Raw genomic sequence first — 14,030 nt, 5'->3', positions numbered from 1 at the left:
CACACACACACACACACACACACACACACAGTAGAATATTCAGTTCAGTTCAGTCGCTCACTTGTGTCCGACTTTTTGCGACCCCATGAATCGCAGCATGCCAGGCCTCCCTGTCCATCACCAACTCCCGGAGTTCACTCAGACTCACGTCCATCGAGTCGGTGATGCCATCCAGCCATCTCATCCTCTGTTGGCCCCTTCTCCTCCTGCTCCCAATCCCTCCCAGCATCAGAGTCTTTTCCAATGAGTCAACTCTTTGCATGAGGTGGCCAAAGTACTGGAGTTTCAGCTTTAGCATCAGTCCTTCCAAAGAACACCCAGGACTGATCTCCTTCAGAATGGACTGGTTGGATCTCTTTGCAGTCCAAGGGACTCAAGAGTCTTCTCCAATACCACAGTTCAAAAGCATCAATTCTTCAGCGCTCAGCTTTCTTCACAGTCCAACTCTCACATCCATACATGACCACTGGAAAAACCATAGCCTTGACTAGAAGGACCTTAGTTGGCAAAGTAATGTCTCTGCTTTTCAATATGCTATCTAGGTTGGTCATAATTTCCTTCCAAGGAGTAAGCGTCTTTTAATTTCATGGCTGCAATCACCATCTGCAGTGATTTTGGAGTAGAATATTACTCAGCCATAAAAAAGAAGGAAATCCTGCCATTTGCAATAATATGTCTATAACTTGAGGGCACTATGCTAAGCAAAATAAGTCAGGTACAGAAAGGCAAATATTGTGTGACTTCACTTATCTGTGGAATCCTAAAAAGCTGAGTTTATAGAAATAGAGAGTAGAATAGTGGTTGCCAGGGACTGGGGAATGGAAAAAAGAGGGAAATATTAGTCAGAGAATCCAAACTTCCAGTTATAACATGAAAAAGTTTAGGGATCTAACATACAGCACAGAAATGATAGTTAATAATACTGTATTATATACTTGAATGTTGCCAAGAAAGTATGTCTTAAATATTCTCACCAAAAAAAGAAAAATGGCAACTAGGTGACGTGATGCAAATGTTACCTAACACTGGTGGCAATCCTTTTGTAATACAGCAGTCCCCCCTTATCCTTGAGAGATAAGTTCCAAGACTGGGGATGCTTGAAACCATGGATAGTAACAAACCCTCTACCTACTACTTCTCTCATTACATACTTACCTATAATAAAGTTTATCTGAATTGCCAGCATCACTACATGACCTTTGAAGCCATTATTAAGTAAAATAAAGGTTACTTGAACACAAACACTATGACCAGTACAGCTGATTTGATAATCATCTACTAAGTGACTAACCAGTAGGATATGCTGGGAAAAGTGATAATTCACATCCAGGGTGTGACATGCAGCAGAATGGCATTTCATCACACTACTCAGAATGGCATGTAATTTAAAATTCATAAATAGTTTATTTCTGGAATTCTCCATTTAATATTTTGGGATCTCAATCGATCTCAGGTAACTGAAACTACAGAAAGTCAAACCTTGGACAAGAGAGGACTACTATATGTAAATGTATCAAATCAACTCATTGTATGCCTTAAACATACACAATGTAACGTGTCAATTGTATCTCAATAAACTTGGGGGCAGGAGTTAAAAACAGTCTTTCATTAAATTTTTAAATTACTGAAGAGAGTCTTATCCAATCATTAAAGGTAGAAGAAAGTTATGACAATGGTTCCAGATGGCAGTTTTCAACATGTACTACAATCACCTCAGTAGATGCAGAAAAAGTTTTTTTTTTTATAAAATTTAGCATCCATCAGTGATAAAATCTCTCCAGAAAGTGCTTATATAGGGGACATACTACAACATAATAAATTGCCATCTATGACAAGCCCATAACCACCATCCTCAACAATGAAGAGCTGAAAGCATTCCCTCTAAGACAGGAACAAGACAAGGATGCCTGCTCTCAGCACTTTAATTCAACATAGTATTGGAAGTCCTAGCCACAGAAACAAGTTAAGAAGGGAAAAAAGAAATCTAAATTGGAAATAAAGAAGTACCACATATCACTATGGCATAACATTATACACAGAAAATCCTAAAGATTCCATCAAAAAACTAGTAAAGTACTAAAGCTTATCAATGAATTTAATAAAATTATAGATTAAAAATTAATACACAAAAATATGTGACATTTCAATACATCAACAATGAACTATCAGAAAGAGAAATTAGGGAAGCAATCCCATTTACCATCACATCAAAAAGAATAAAATACCTATGAATAAACCTACCAAAGGTAGCAAAAGACTATACTTGGAAAACTATAAGACACTGATGAAATAAGTTGCAGACAACACAAACAGATGGAAATATATACCATATTCATAACTTGGAAGAATTGATATTATTAAAGTGACTATACTACCCAAGGCGAACTGCAGATTCAGTGCAAACCCTATCAAAATACTGAGGGCATTTCTCACAGAACTAGAACAATAACTTTAAAATTTGTATGTAAAAACAAAAGATCTCAAAGAGCCAAAACAACCTTGAGAAAGAACACAATTAGAAATATCATGCTCCTTGACTTCAGACTATACTATAAAGATACAATACTAAAAAAAAAAAATTTTTTAAGTAAGGTACTGGCACAAAAGGGCTTCCCAGATGGTTCAGTGGTAAATAATCTGCCTGCCAGTGCTAGAGTTGCAAGAGACACAGGTTTGATCCCTAGGTTGGGAAGATCCCCTGGAGAAGGAAATGGCAACCCACTCTAGTACTCTTGCTGGGATAATCTCATGACCAGAAGGGCCTGGCAGGCTACAGTCCATGGGGTCACAAAGAGTCAGACGTGACTGAGCATGCAGACATGCACTGATATAAAAACAGACACGCAGGTCAATGAAACAGGATAGAGAGCCCAGAGATAAATCCATGTACCCTTGGTTGATTAATACATGACAGAAGAGGCAAGAACATACGATGGAGAGAAGATAGTCTCTTCAACAATGTTGCTGGAAAAATTAACAGATACATGTAAAACAATGAGATTAGAACACTCTTTCGCACCATACACAAAGATAAACTCAAAATGGTTTAAAGAGCTAAATGCAAGACCTGAAACCATGAAACTCCTAGAAAGGAACATAGAACACTCTATGACATAAATCACAGCAACGGCTTTTTAAATCTGGCTCGTAAAGCAAAAGAAATAAAAGCAAAATTAAACAAATGGGACCTAATTAAACTTAAAAGCTTTTACACTGCAAGGGAAACCATCTACAATATGAAAGACAACTAATGGGATGGGAGAAATATTTGCAAATAATGTGACCAACAGGCAGTTAATATACAAAATATATAAACAGTTCACACAACTCAGTATCAAGAAAACAAAGCATCCAATCAAAAATGGACAAAGGAGCTGAATAGACATTTTTCCAAAGAAGACATACAGATGGCTAACAGGCACATAAAAAGATGCCCAACATCATTAACTATTAGAGAAATGCAAATCAAAACCACAATGAGATATCACCTCCCACCTGTCAATATGGCTATCACCAAAAAGACCAAAAATAAAAGTCATTAAGGATTTGGAGAAGAAGGAATCCTTGTACACTGTGGATGGGAATGTAAGTTGGTATAGCTGCTACAGAAAACAGTACTGAGGTTTCTCCAAAAAATAAAAACAGAACTGAGCTATTTCAAATCCTAAAATGTGATGCTGTTCAAGTGCTGCACTCAATATGCCAACAAATCTGGAAAACTCAACAGTGGCCACAGGACTGGAAAAGGTCAGTTTTCATTCCAATCCCAAAGAAAGGCAATGCCAAAGAATGTTTAAACTACTGCACAATTACACTCATCTCACACATTAGCAAAGTAATGCTCAAAATTCTCCAAGCTAGGCTTCAACAGTATGTGAACCGAGAACTTCCAGATGTTCAAGCTGGATTGAGAAAAGGTAGAGGAACCAGAGGTCAAATTGCCAACATCCATCAGATCATAGATAAAGCGAGAGAATTCCAAAAAACATCCACTTATGCTTTATTGACTATGCCAAAGCCTTTGACTGTGTGGATCACAACAAACTGTGGAAAATTCTTAAAGAGATAGGAATACCAGTCCACTTTACCTGCCTCCTGAGAAATCTATATGCAGGTCAGGAAGCAACAGTTAGAACTGGACATAGAACAACAGACTGGTTCCAAATTGGGAAAGGAGTAAATCAAGTCTGTATGTTGTCACCCTACTTATTTAATTTGTATGCAGAGTACATCATGAGAAATGCTGGACTGGTACTCCTATCTCTTTGAAGCACAAGCTGGAATCAAGAATGCCAGGAAAAATACCAATAACCTCAGATATGCAGATGACACCACTCTTATGGCAGAAAGCGAAGAGGAACTAAAGAGCCTCTTGATGAAAGTGAAAGAGGAGAGTGAAGAGGCTGGTTTAAAACTCAACATTCAACAAACTAAGATCATGGCATGCGGTCCCATCACTTCATGGCAAATAGATGGGGAAACAATGGAAACAGTGACAGACTTTATTTGCTTGGGCTCCAAAATCACTGCAGATGGTGACTGCAGCCATGAAATTAAAAGATGCTTGCTCCTTGGAAAAAAGCTATGACCAACCTAGACAGCATATTAAAAAGCAGAGACATTACTTTACCAACAAAGGTTCATCTAGTCAAAGCTATGGTTTTTCCAGTATCATGTATGGATGTGAGAGTTGGACCATAAAGAAGGCTGAGCACCAAAGAATTGAATGCTTTTGAACTGTGGTGTTGGGGGATACTCTTGAGTGTCCCTTGGACTGCAAGGAGAACAAACCAGCCAATCCTAAAGGAAATCAATACTCATTGAAAGGACTGATGCTGAAGCTCTAACACTTTGGCCACCTCATGCGAAGAACTGACTCATTAAGAAAAGACCCTGATGCCGGAAAGATTGAAGGCAGGAGGAAAAGGGGAGGATGGAGGATGAGATGGTTGGATACATCACCAACTCAATGGACGTGAATTTGAGCAAGCTCCAGGAGTTGGTGATGGACAGGGAAGCCTGGCGTGCTGCAGTCCGTGGGGTCACAAAGAGTCGGACATGACTGAGCGACTGAACTGAACTGAAAAACCAAACCACCATATGATCCAGCAATTTCACTCCTGGGTATATGTATCCAAAATTAACCAAAAACATTAATTCAAAAAGATGCACAGCACCACAATGTTCAGAGTAGCACTATCTACAATAGCTAAGATATAGAAGCAACCTAAGTGTCCATCAACAGATGAATAAAGATGTGGTGTGTGTATACACACACACACAGAGGAATATTACCTAGCCATAAGTGAAATTTTGCCATTTGCAACAACTTGGACAGACCTGGAGAGTATTATGCTGTGAGATGTCAGACATAATGTGGTTATTACATATATGTGAAATCTAAAAGATAAAATTAACTAGTGAATATTAACAAAACAGAAATAGACTCACAGGTATACAGAAGAAACTAGTGGTTAGCAGCAGGAGAGGGAAGGAGGGAACAGCAAGATAGGGATAAGGGATTAAGAGGTATAAACTACTATGTATAAAATAAATAAGCTACACAGATATATTACGTAGCACAGGAACGATAGTCAAATTTTATAAAAACTATAAATGGTGTATAATCTTTAAAAATTGTGAATCCCTAAATTGTACACCTGAGACATATAATACTGCACATCAACTATACCTTAATAAAAAATAAATTAAAAATTTTTTTTTAATTTTAAAAACTATACTACAAATTAAATTCTTTCATTTCCAGAAGGTTCTCTCATAATTGCTGGGTGAAGTATGTAGGATAAAGACAGGAGAAAATTCATTTCATTTTTTATTTGTTTTACTTATTGTGCATCCTGTATAGTTTCATCTAAAAAAAAAAAAAGATTCTACACGTGGTAGAACTGTTTCAGACTCACCAATAGTACTATTAGGAAATAATTAAACTCTTTAACAACAGTGCACTCAAGCAGCTGAAATGTAGGACACACCCGTGGCCAATAATCCAAAAAGTTGTGATGACCTTTCAAAATAGAACCAGTTAAAAATCTGAGATTCAAAACTGTTGACTGAACTTTCTAAATTGTTCAGAAAGTCATCTTGACCATTCACTTTATTCCTGGTATGAAAAGCCCACAGAATAAGCATCATCTTAATGTATATGATTATTTTGTTAGTTAAATTTAATAAAGAGAGAAAACACAACAATAAAAAGTTCAAGAACATCTGTCAATCTAAATTTTCTAAGTCACTCTTTCTTCTGAGGAAACTATGCCCTCTAAAAACAGTTCTAAATGCAGACTGTGAGGGAATGCTTATCTGAATACTAGCTTTGCGCTATATCTAAGTGGAGGGAAAGTCACAGAACCAGCTTAATCCACCCTGTTGGAGGGAAGTAGACGTTGCTGAGAAAGCTAATCAAACTTCAGATGAACAGTGAAGGGAGACAGCCACACACGCCACAACACTGTTCATCGGCTATACCCCAGTACAAAGTACAAAGTTTAAAGTCACAAACAAAAAAATAATTACCTTTATTTTTTAAAAAGAAAGCTAATCAATAAGAAATGTGTAGGTCCCATTAGCAGTCATGCCTCATACATTCTTCCCCCAATGCCTCATAACCATTCATCTATTTTCTGTCTCTATGAATTTGCCTATTCTGTACATTTTATACAAATGGAATTATATAATTTAAAGGAAATGTGATATTTTCCATTTTTAAAATTGACTATTTATACCTTTTATTAATATCCTGATAGTACATAAGTAACATGTATAGGGCACTTAGAAGTTTACTAAATATATTTTCACATACAATATCACTTTCTTATTGTTACAGTAACCCTACTGTTATTTTTATACTCAAGTAACAGACAGATAAGCACTGAGGCTCTGAAAACCTTTGTAATTTTTCAAGATCAAACACTGAAGACTGCTTTTGCTCTAAAAAGTATTTATTCAATTCTGGGGATACACTTTTAGAAGTAAAGGAAACTAACCAGTGCTATGAAGTTTTGTAATGATAATAACGTCATTATCTTAGCCCAAATAACTAAAATATTCTTTAATCAGCACTTTCTCATCATGCTGCTGATATTTACCAATACAATAAAACACCAGGATATATATACCATTATTTCCATTTTACAGACATAGAGACTGAGGCTTAAAAAAATTTAAAAGACTTGAGCATGATCTCACTAACTCCAAGATCAATTTACTAAGTCATTTTGCTTCCTGAAATTGGAGGGATACAATTTTGGTTTGTGATTAGTATAACAGAAAATTATATCACCTGCATATATTTTATAATTAAAGTGGAAAAATTGATTTTTTAATTAAATGAAAGTTCCTCCTCTTCCAAGGGGTAGTGTCAAGCTCCACAAACAGAGAGAATCATACAAATCTAAAGCTTTTAACTCTGGGTTGGGGGAAGGAGAGGAAGTTTTTTGTTTTGCTCTACTCTAAAACAAGCTCCAGGTGGGACAGCAAGTCTTTTGAAAACGCCAACTAAGGATAATTAAATTCTTCAGCAAGAGTAAGCAAAAAGAGTAGTTCTATATATAACACTGGAAAAAAAATATCTTAGAGAAGAGCAAATCTTTCCAAAAGTGAAATTCACCAACTGAAACCCTGGAAAATGTAATTCAATCAAGAAATATTACTTAAGCCAATTTGCATTCATGAGTGCTTTGCAAGTTTATGATGTAATACATTCCTTGTTGGATATATCTTTGTCAAATCCATCTGTCTATGGGAGATATACATAGTTTTACAGAACCTTATCTGCCAAAGAACTTCCACAGTCAGACAAAAATGGCAATTGGAAATAAAGTACAGAGGGAAAAGAGATCAGCTCCTGCTATTCGGAAAATGTTTCCTTTCTGCACATCTTGCTCACAGATACCTATCCCTGGACACCTGGTACTCCTCTACTCTTTCCTTAAAGCCCTGCCCTTTCATGTAAAACAGATGTGAATCCAGAGAACTGAAGAGGTGAAAGTCCTACAGGAACCTCCAATGCAAGATGTCAGTACTCCCAACAGAATTTCCCTGAGCCGTGTTCTGAACACCTTCTGAACTGCATGAGCAGCTGATTAATATCCGATAGCTGAGCATAGGTCATTTGCATTTGATTCATCTCAATCAGAGCTCAAGTTAATACTATAAAGAAGGAAGGCATGAAGAGGTGGGAGGGAATGTGATAGCTAGAGCAAGAAAGCCATACTGACACTACGCTGAGAGAAGGAGCCAGCTTAAAGGTCAGAAACCAGTTCAGAGAAAGCTGCTTCCACTCTCCCCACTTCTTACCCTACATGGGCCCCGAACCACCGGGAGGGGTGAGATTACTGTCCTTCAGTAGATGCAATCCTTTCTTCACTGATACAGTCGGTTAAGACATAAAATAATGACTGTCAACTCTTAGTATTAGTGTCTACAGCCATGGAAACTAAATAAAGGAACTTATCACACTATCACAATTAGAAGCTCATACTCTTTCTTCACAGAGAGCATGTTTCTAAAAGAATGTATTAGAATTACATGTTTTAAAACTATTTTACATATACTTGGCTAATACAGAAAAAGATTCTGTTATTTTTCTCTCCTTTTATAAACCTCATTTGTTGCTGTGACCTAAAAGGGGTCATATTTTAGAAGGCAAAAATATTTTAACAACAAAATTTTGCATTTCCAAAGTGAATGAAACATAAAATTTTGCAAACACATAACTATTATTTCTTTCCTACTGACCAAATCGTGTCAGTCATTTAAATAGGTGTGACCAAAAATAAACTGCTCTTAGGTATAAAAATATTTATAGGAATTGGCAAGTAACTATTCTAGCTATTAGAAATTTACACTGGCCACAGAAACCTGTGATTTTAAAAACTGTTCAGATGATTTATGCTTGAGGCTTATGTACAGCACAAAAATATAGATTTGTATCTCTAAGTCTAAAGATGAAAATTTAGACAAAAAGCAAACTGGAAACAACCCAAAATTGTAAGAAATTACCTAATTTTGTGCCATATTGAGAAAGATATAAAAATTATGTGGAAGAAAATATTTATTTCTAATGATTAACTTCATAGAAAAAAAAGTCTGATTTTTTTTTTTTTAATGACAGGAGAAATCAATAATGTTTTAAAAGCAAAACATGAACTGCTTACCCTCACCAGTCTATACTCAGTATTAACTCTATCCTGCAGTATATGCTATAGAAGGTAATAAAATGCTGATGTTTTCTAGGTTCTCCTCTCAATCTGCTCTGGCTTTATCTTCAACCTGGTTACCAGTAGAAGTCACCCCCAGCAATTATACAAACCTAACAACGGCTTCCCTGGGATAATTTGATCTGCTCTGACCACACATTCCAATCCACATACTTTCTTCTGTTTATGTTGTTTCTATGTGTTTAATATGCTTCTTAAAGGCTTTAAACACACACACACACACACACACACACACAAGCTAGGGAGTTCTCATTCAGCTCCCCACCATATAAACAGAACCACTGAGGAGCATTTTTATACATGTAAAAATATTCTAGTTATCCATAGAATATGCCTTGGTACAGCTTCAGATGACAGTAAAGCAAAGCTTTGCTGTCATTTCACATTTCTCCTCTTTCTGTGCTCTGAGTGTTGTGTACCTGTGTCCCAAAAGGACTGCCTGTCCTGACTGCTCCCTGCCAGCTGTGGACCATGTGGGTGGGAAGTCTTGAAACTTGCCGGACTCAAGGGCTCTCAGCCATGGCTTTGACACCAACAATCTGTTTTAACCTGCTCGTATTGGACCTTTCTCACTTTCCAGACCCTTTAACACAAACCCGGCTAGCAAATGCATTGAAGAGCCTCCCTCAAAATACAGCTTGACTCTGATTCGTGGCAAAAAATAAAAGCTGGAATAATCCTGCCAGGTCTTAGAAGCTTTACGATTAATTGCATTGAACTTGATACACAGAAAACAGCACCTTGAAAATGAATCATTTGCTACTTCAGTATTTTCTAATTACCATCACTCCCTCTTGGGGCATGTAATTAATTTACGGAGTTTTAAAAAAAAAAAAAAAAAAGTCAGGATTACTCACACGGTCTTGAAGATGCAATGTCAGCTATTTAGGACAGAAACATCCAAGGCCGTGTTAGAACTCAATTACGACTACATATGCGTTAAAGCAGGAACTGGCAGGCCTCTGGACTACAGCAACTATAGGACTTGGGCTTCTCGTACGCTGGGCTATAATTTATGGAACTGAGCCCCAGATCCAGCCAATCATTTAGCTCCTCATAACAAGTCTGACTGGCTCTGGAAAGCTGAAAGGGCTGCACTAGAACAACAGAGATGAGATATTCCACATAACACTCAGCTTATCTGGAATCACTTTCCCTTGCAAGGCCAGAAAAAAATCATAGCTTTACTGCCCAAGGGAAGCACGACAAAGGACTGGGAAATGCGACTTCACCTGGAGCAAGATCTGTTATGCTTTGGCAAGATCAACCTCGCCGACCTTAAAGGACCCAGGTACCCCTGGGACACAGAGGGCAACCACAGCAGCAAAAACCCAAAGGTAATTTTCATCTTTCTTTTTATTTTTAGTGGGAGTAATGCTGAGTTGAAATAATATGCATTAAGTCACTCCGGCGACTAGGTCCACTTTGATCTCATTTTACCTTTTTCTAATCTCATCTATTGTAGGGTCATTTGTTATTGAGTATGAGTCCAGGGAGGCTTAATGTACCTGAAATAAATTTAAAACCAAAATGATCATTTGTGGAGGAAGAGAGATCATTTTCCAGAACGGTTTGAGAGCTATCTTTTCAGATGGACAGCCTTTTCACCCACCCACAGAAACAAGAATAAAGGCAGCTCAGGCAGGGAAGAGGGAAAAGGGGTTTCATGAGTACAATTAGATGCTTTTAGTGTCTTAAAAGGAATAACTGTGCTCAGATAGTGAATTAGGAAAATGGGTTATTGTACTGGCCCACAATATAGCTATATAGCTATGCATGGCTATATAGCATGTACCAGAATGTACCTTGGTGGGATTGTTGGGGCAGAAAATAATGTTAGAGCCAGTTGGCATAGCCCCCCATGGCCTAGGTTTCTGTTTTCCTTGCAATATTTTCCTTATTTCCCATCACATTTTGAAGTATTAGTAATACCAACTACTTGTTATACCAAACTTTCAAACTGTAGTTATTAATGCATCTGTGGCAAACATTTTTAAAGTCATAAGAGATGACTAAAGAAAAAAAAATTTTTAATGGAATTAACATACATGATATACTTTACCTAATGACAAATCCTTCCAAATCCTCAACAAATGATGTGTCTCTTCAGCAAATTTTGTAGCAAGTGTAACATTAGCAACCAAAAAATCATTGTAAAAACTTTTAAATAACAAAATCAATCATTATGCTTTCAAAGTGACAGCAGAACCTCCACAATATAAACTCATGTCAGTTTTATATGCTCCCAAAGGAAGAAGCCAGGAAAGGAAACTTGCTTTGTTTAGTGATGAAATATAAGGAACAGGAACAGAAAAGACATTTATGCTCTTTTTGTTTGCTCTAGATGGCTGACTGAATTTAACTTGAGATTTGACACCAAGAAGAAAAACAGAAACACAGGGAACAGAAAAAGTAATCCATTCATAATCCCCCCAAGATCTGTTCTTTGAATTGTCCAACTTGTGACTAACCAGGGAGGACTATTTCACTACGTTTAAATATTTTTTACTTAATTAAACCTTTGTTTACTTGACAGTGCTGCTGCTCATGGTGACTGTGTGAGAACTGAAACTTCTGAGGGAAGCCAGGTTGTTAAAATTGTGATTCCATTTACTCAACAATAACAAGGATGATCTAGTCTGAAAGGGAAAGCATGCTCTTAAGGTAACGTTGGCATTGAATCTTCACACCCAGAATTTTGTCATTGACTCCTCAACACCCAGAACTCCCTGTTTCTCATTCCCCAAATAAAATTATGTTAAGATCTCTTCAAATTCCAATGTTCAAATCATTTTTCAATAGACAAGACCAAGAATACTCTAAACTAAGGCATTTAAATTATTTCACATGATAGTTGCCCAGAAATTTCCTACAGGAAAATTTTACCTTTGACAACTTTGAAGATAACCATCTCCCCACTCAAAACAATGGCAAGCAACCAACTAGCAAGTCTTTGAGTCAGAAGCTTTCATGGCTTCTGGACATTCTCTGTGTCAACATAAAGCTCAGTTGCAGACAGACCCCTGGCACCCTGACCCTTACAAACACTAAAGGTTTTGTTTGATTCAGCTGCAAGCTGTTCATCTATTAGCAAGCAATGTTCAACCAAAAACACATTCATGACGAGAGCTTTCTAAAAGACCAGCGTGGCCTTCCCTCCAATCATCGTAATAATCACGATAGCCTGAGACATGCTACTGCTACTTGGCAACTGGGGGTGAGGGTAGATATTTAGAACCTGGAGTAGTCACATAGCTGGGAAAACCTCACACTGGAAGAAAGGAAGTGATGTGTCAGTACAATCCGACTTAAGCCAATTATATCATTCACATTTGATTTCAATGCCCTATTTAAAACAATGCAGTGAAGAAGGAAACTTAAAAATACATGCCAATACACTGATCTTTTCCGAAAGTTGTTAGTGCAGTGTGCTAAAGTCTCCTTATAGCAGGCATCATTTCCAATCCAACAGGGCTTGTGCTAGCAGGCTCTAGCTGGAGAGACTACATCCATTACCACCATCAATTAATAGCTGTTGGCTCTCGCACCTGGCACCAAGAGGGTTCATGGTACACAAAGGTCATTCAGACAGCTAAATTCTGTTCTCAATTCATTTCCTGGATCTCCATCTCACAGACAAGAATTTAGATGATCCCAATTAAAGCAAAGTACTCAGCAATGCAAACCTTTAATCTGAACCAAGAGCCTTCAGCCCATCTTAACTATCAGAGCAGCTCTGGTTGACTGAAAGGTGTCCCTAGATCTGGGCCAAGAACAGTTTTTAGGCCCACAAGCTAATCTGCCTTGCCCTGCAGTTCATGTGGCCAAAGGAGTCGCTCATGAGAAAACTCTTAAGAAACATTCGGATCCACCAAGTTAGTGTGTCAGACCTGCGGAGGTTGGCAAGAGGTTAACTGTGCTCCAGGTGAAATGGATAAGTAGACTCATTGTTTTCACCAGGTTGGACTCCACCTAAAGAAACCCTAGATCTTGGACCAGGTTGCTGGTGGGGGGCAACTGCTGACAGTTCAAACGTCAACTCTTGGAGCCAGTGTCTGTGGTGTTAACATAAATACAAGCAGTTACTCAGAAATACATCAGCTAGAAGTCCTGCTCACCTTGACAAAGCAAAAAAAAAAAAAATTTTTTTTCATTTACATAAAAAGTCATGGTTACAAGAGCTATGAATCTGTGGTCACTGCAGGGATTAAGCTTATATTCTTGGTTTAGATAACAGAACACATCATCTGGGTACATAGACCTCATAATCGAACTTGTTCTCGGCACATGGGGGGAAATTTTGGGGGCTGCTTTTTAATTATCTGAGAACATGCATGTTTGGAAATGTACTAACAATGCATGTGACAATATTCTAAACCATTATTACACATAAAATTAACCCAAATCAACAATCTTTTGTGCTCGTACATAGTCAAAACCCTTCTTCTTGGTAATGATATATCAACAGTCATACAAGAGTACATACACAAAACAGACAATTACTTACATTTTGCAAGAGAAAAGTTTGAAGGGTTGCATTCTTCATATTTGATGCCAAAACCACCTCTTCAAGCAATGCGTAAGCATTATATTAATAGCATGGAGGCTGACAGCATACACTCTGAGTTAGACTGCCTGGGTTCAAATCCCAGTTCTGATTCTTATCTGTGGACTTCGGGCAGGCTACTTAAGAGATCTGTGCCTCAATTTCCCCATATGTAAAATGGGGCACTCACAGTAACTACCTCCCGAGGCTGGTGTGAAGATTAAACGGGCAAAGAACTGAACTTA

The 14,030-nt window shown here is 37.6% G+C and overlaps 1 protein-coding gene and 1 long non-coding RNA gene across 6 annotated transcripts in view; one reads left to right on the top strand and one right to left on the bottom strand.

The window, feature by feature from the left end:
• PDE4D (phosphodiesterase 4D) overlaps nt 1-14,030 on the bottom strand; it is a 1,602,952-nt gene that overhangs the window by 1,562,617 nt on the left and 26,305 nt on the right. For 3 of the 5 annotated variants that reach the window (XM_070774935.1, XM_070774936.1, XM_070774934.1), the window contains exon 1: nt 10,097-10,214. The exons of 1 other annotated variant lie outside the window; for it this stretch is intronic. The gene's annotated coding sequence lies outside the window, so the exon portion shown is untranslated. Of the gene's footprint in view, nt 1-10,096; nt 10,223-14,030 lie in introns of those variants that run through there. One more of the 5 variants, XM_070774943.1, reaches the window with a different exon arrangement.
• LOC109574790 (uncharacterized) lies at nt 10,399-11,774 on the top strand. Its single transcript, XR_002183134.2, has 2 exons — nt 10,399-10,576; nt 11,584-11,774. It is a non-coding gene; the product is annotated as an uncharacterized lncRNA (long non-coding RNA).

Source organism: Bos indicus, chromosome 20 (genome assembly GCF_029378745.1).
Source record: "Bos indicus isolate NIAB-ARS_2022 breed Sahiwal x Tharparkar chromosome 20, NIAB-ARS_B.indTharparkar_mat_pri_1.0, whole genome shotgun sequence".
NCBI classification, from domain to species: domain Eukaryota; kingdom Metazoa; phylum Chordata; class Mammalia; order Artiodactyla; family Bovidae; genus Bos; species Bos indicus.
Note: the sequence above shows the minus strand (reverse complement) of the source record. Positions and strands in the feature narration are given on the sequence as shown.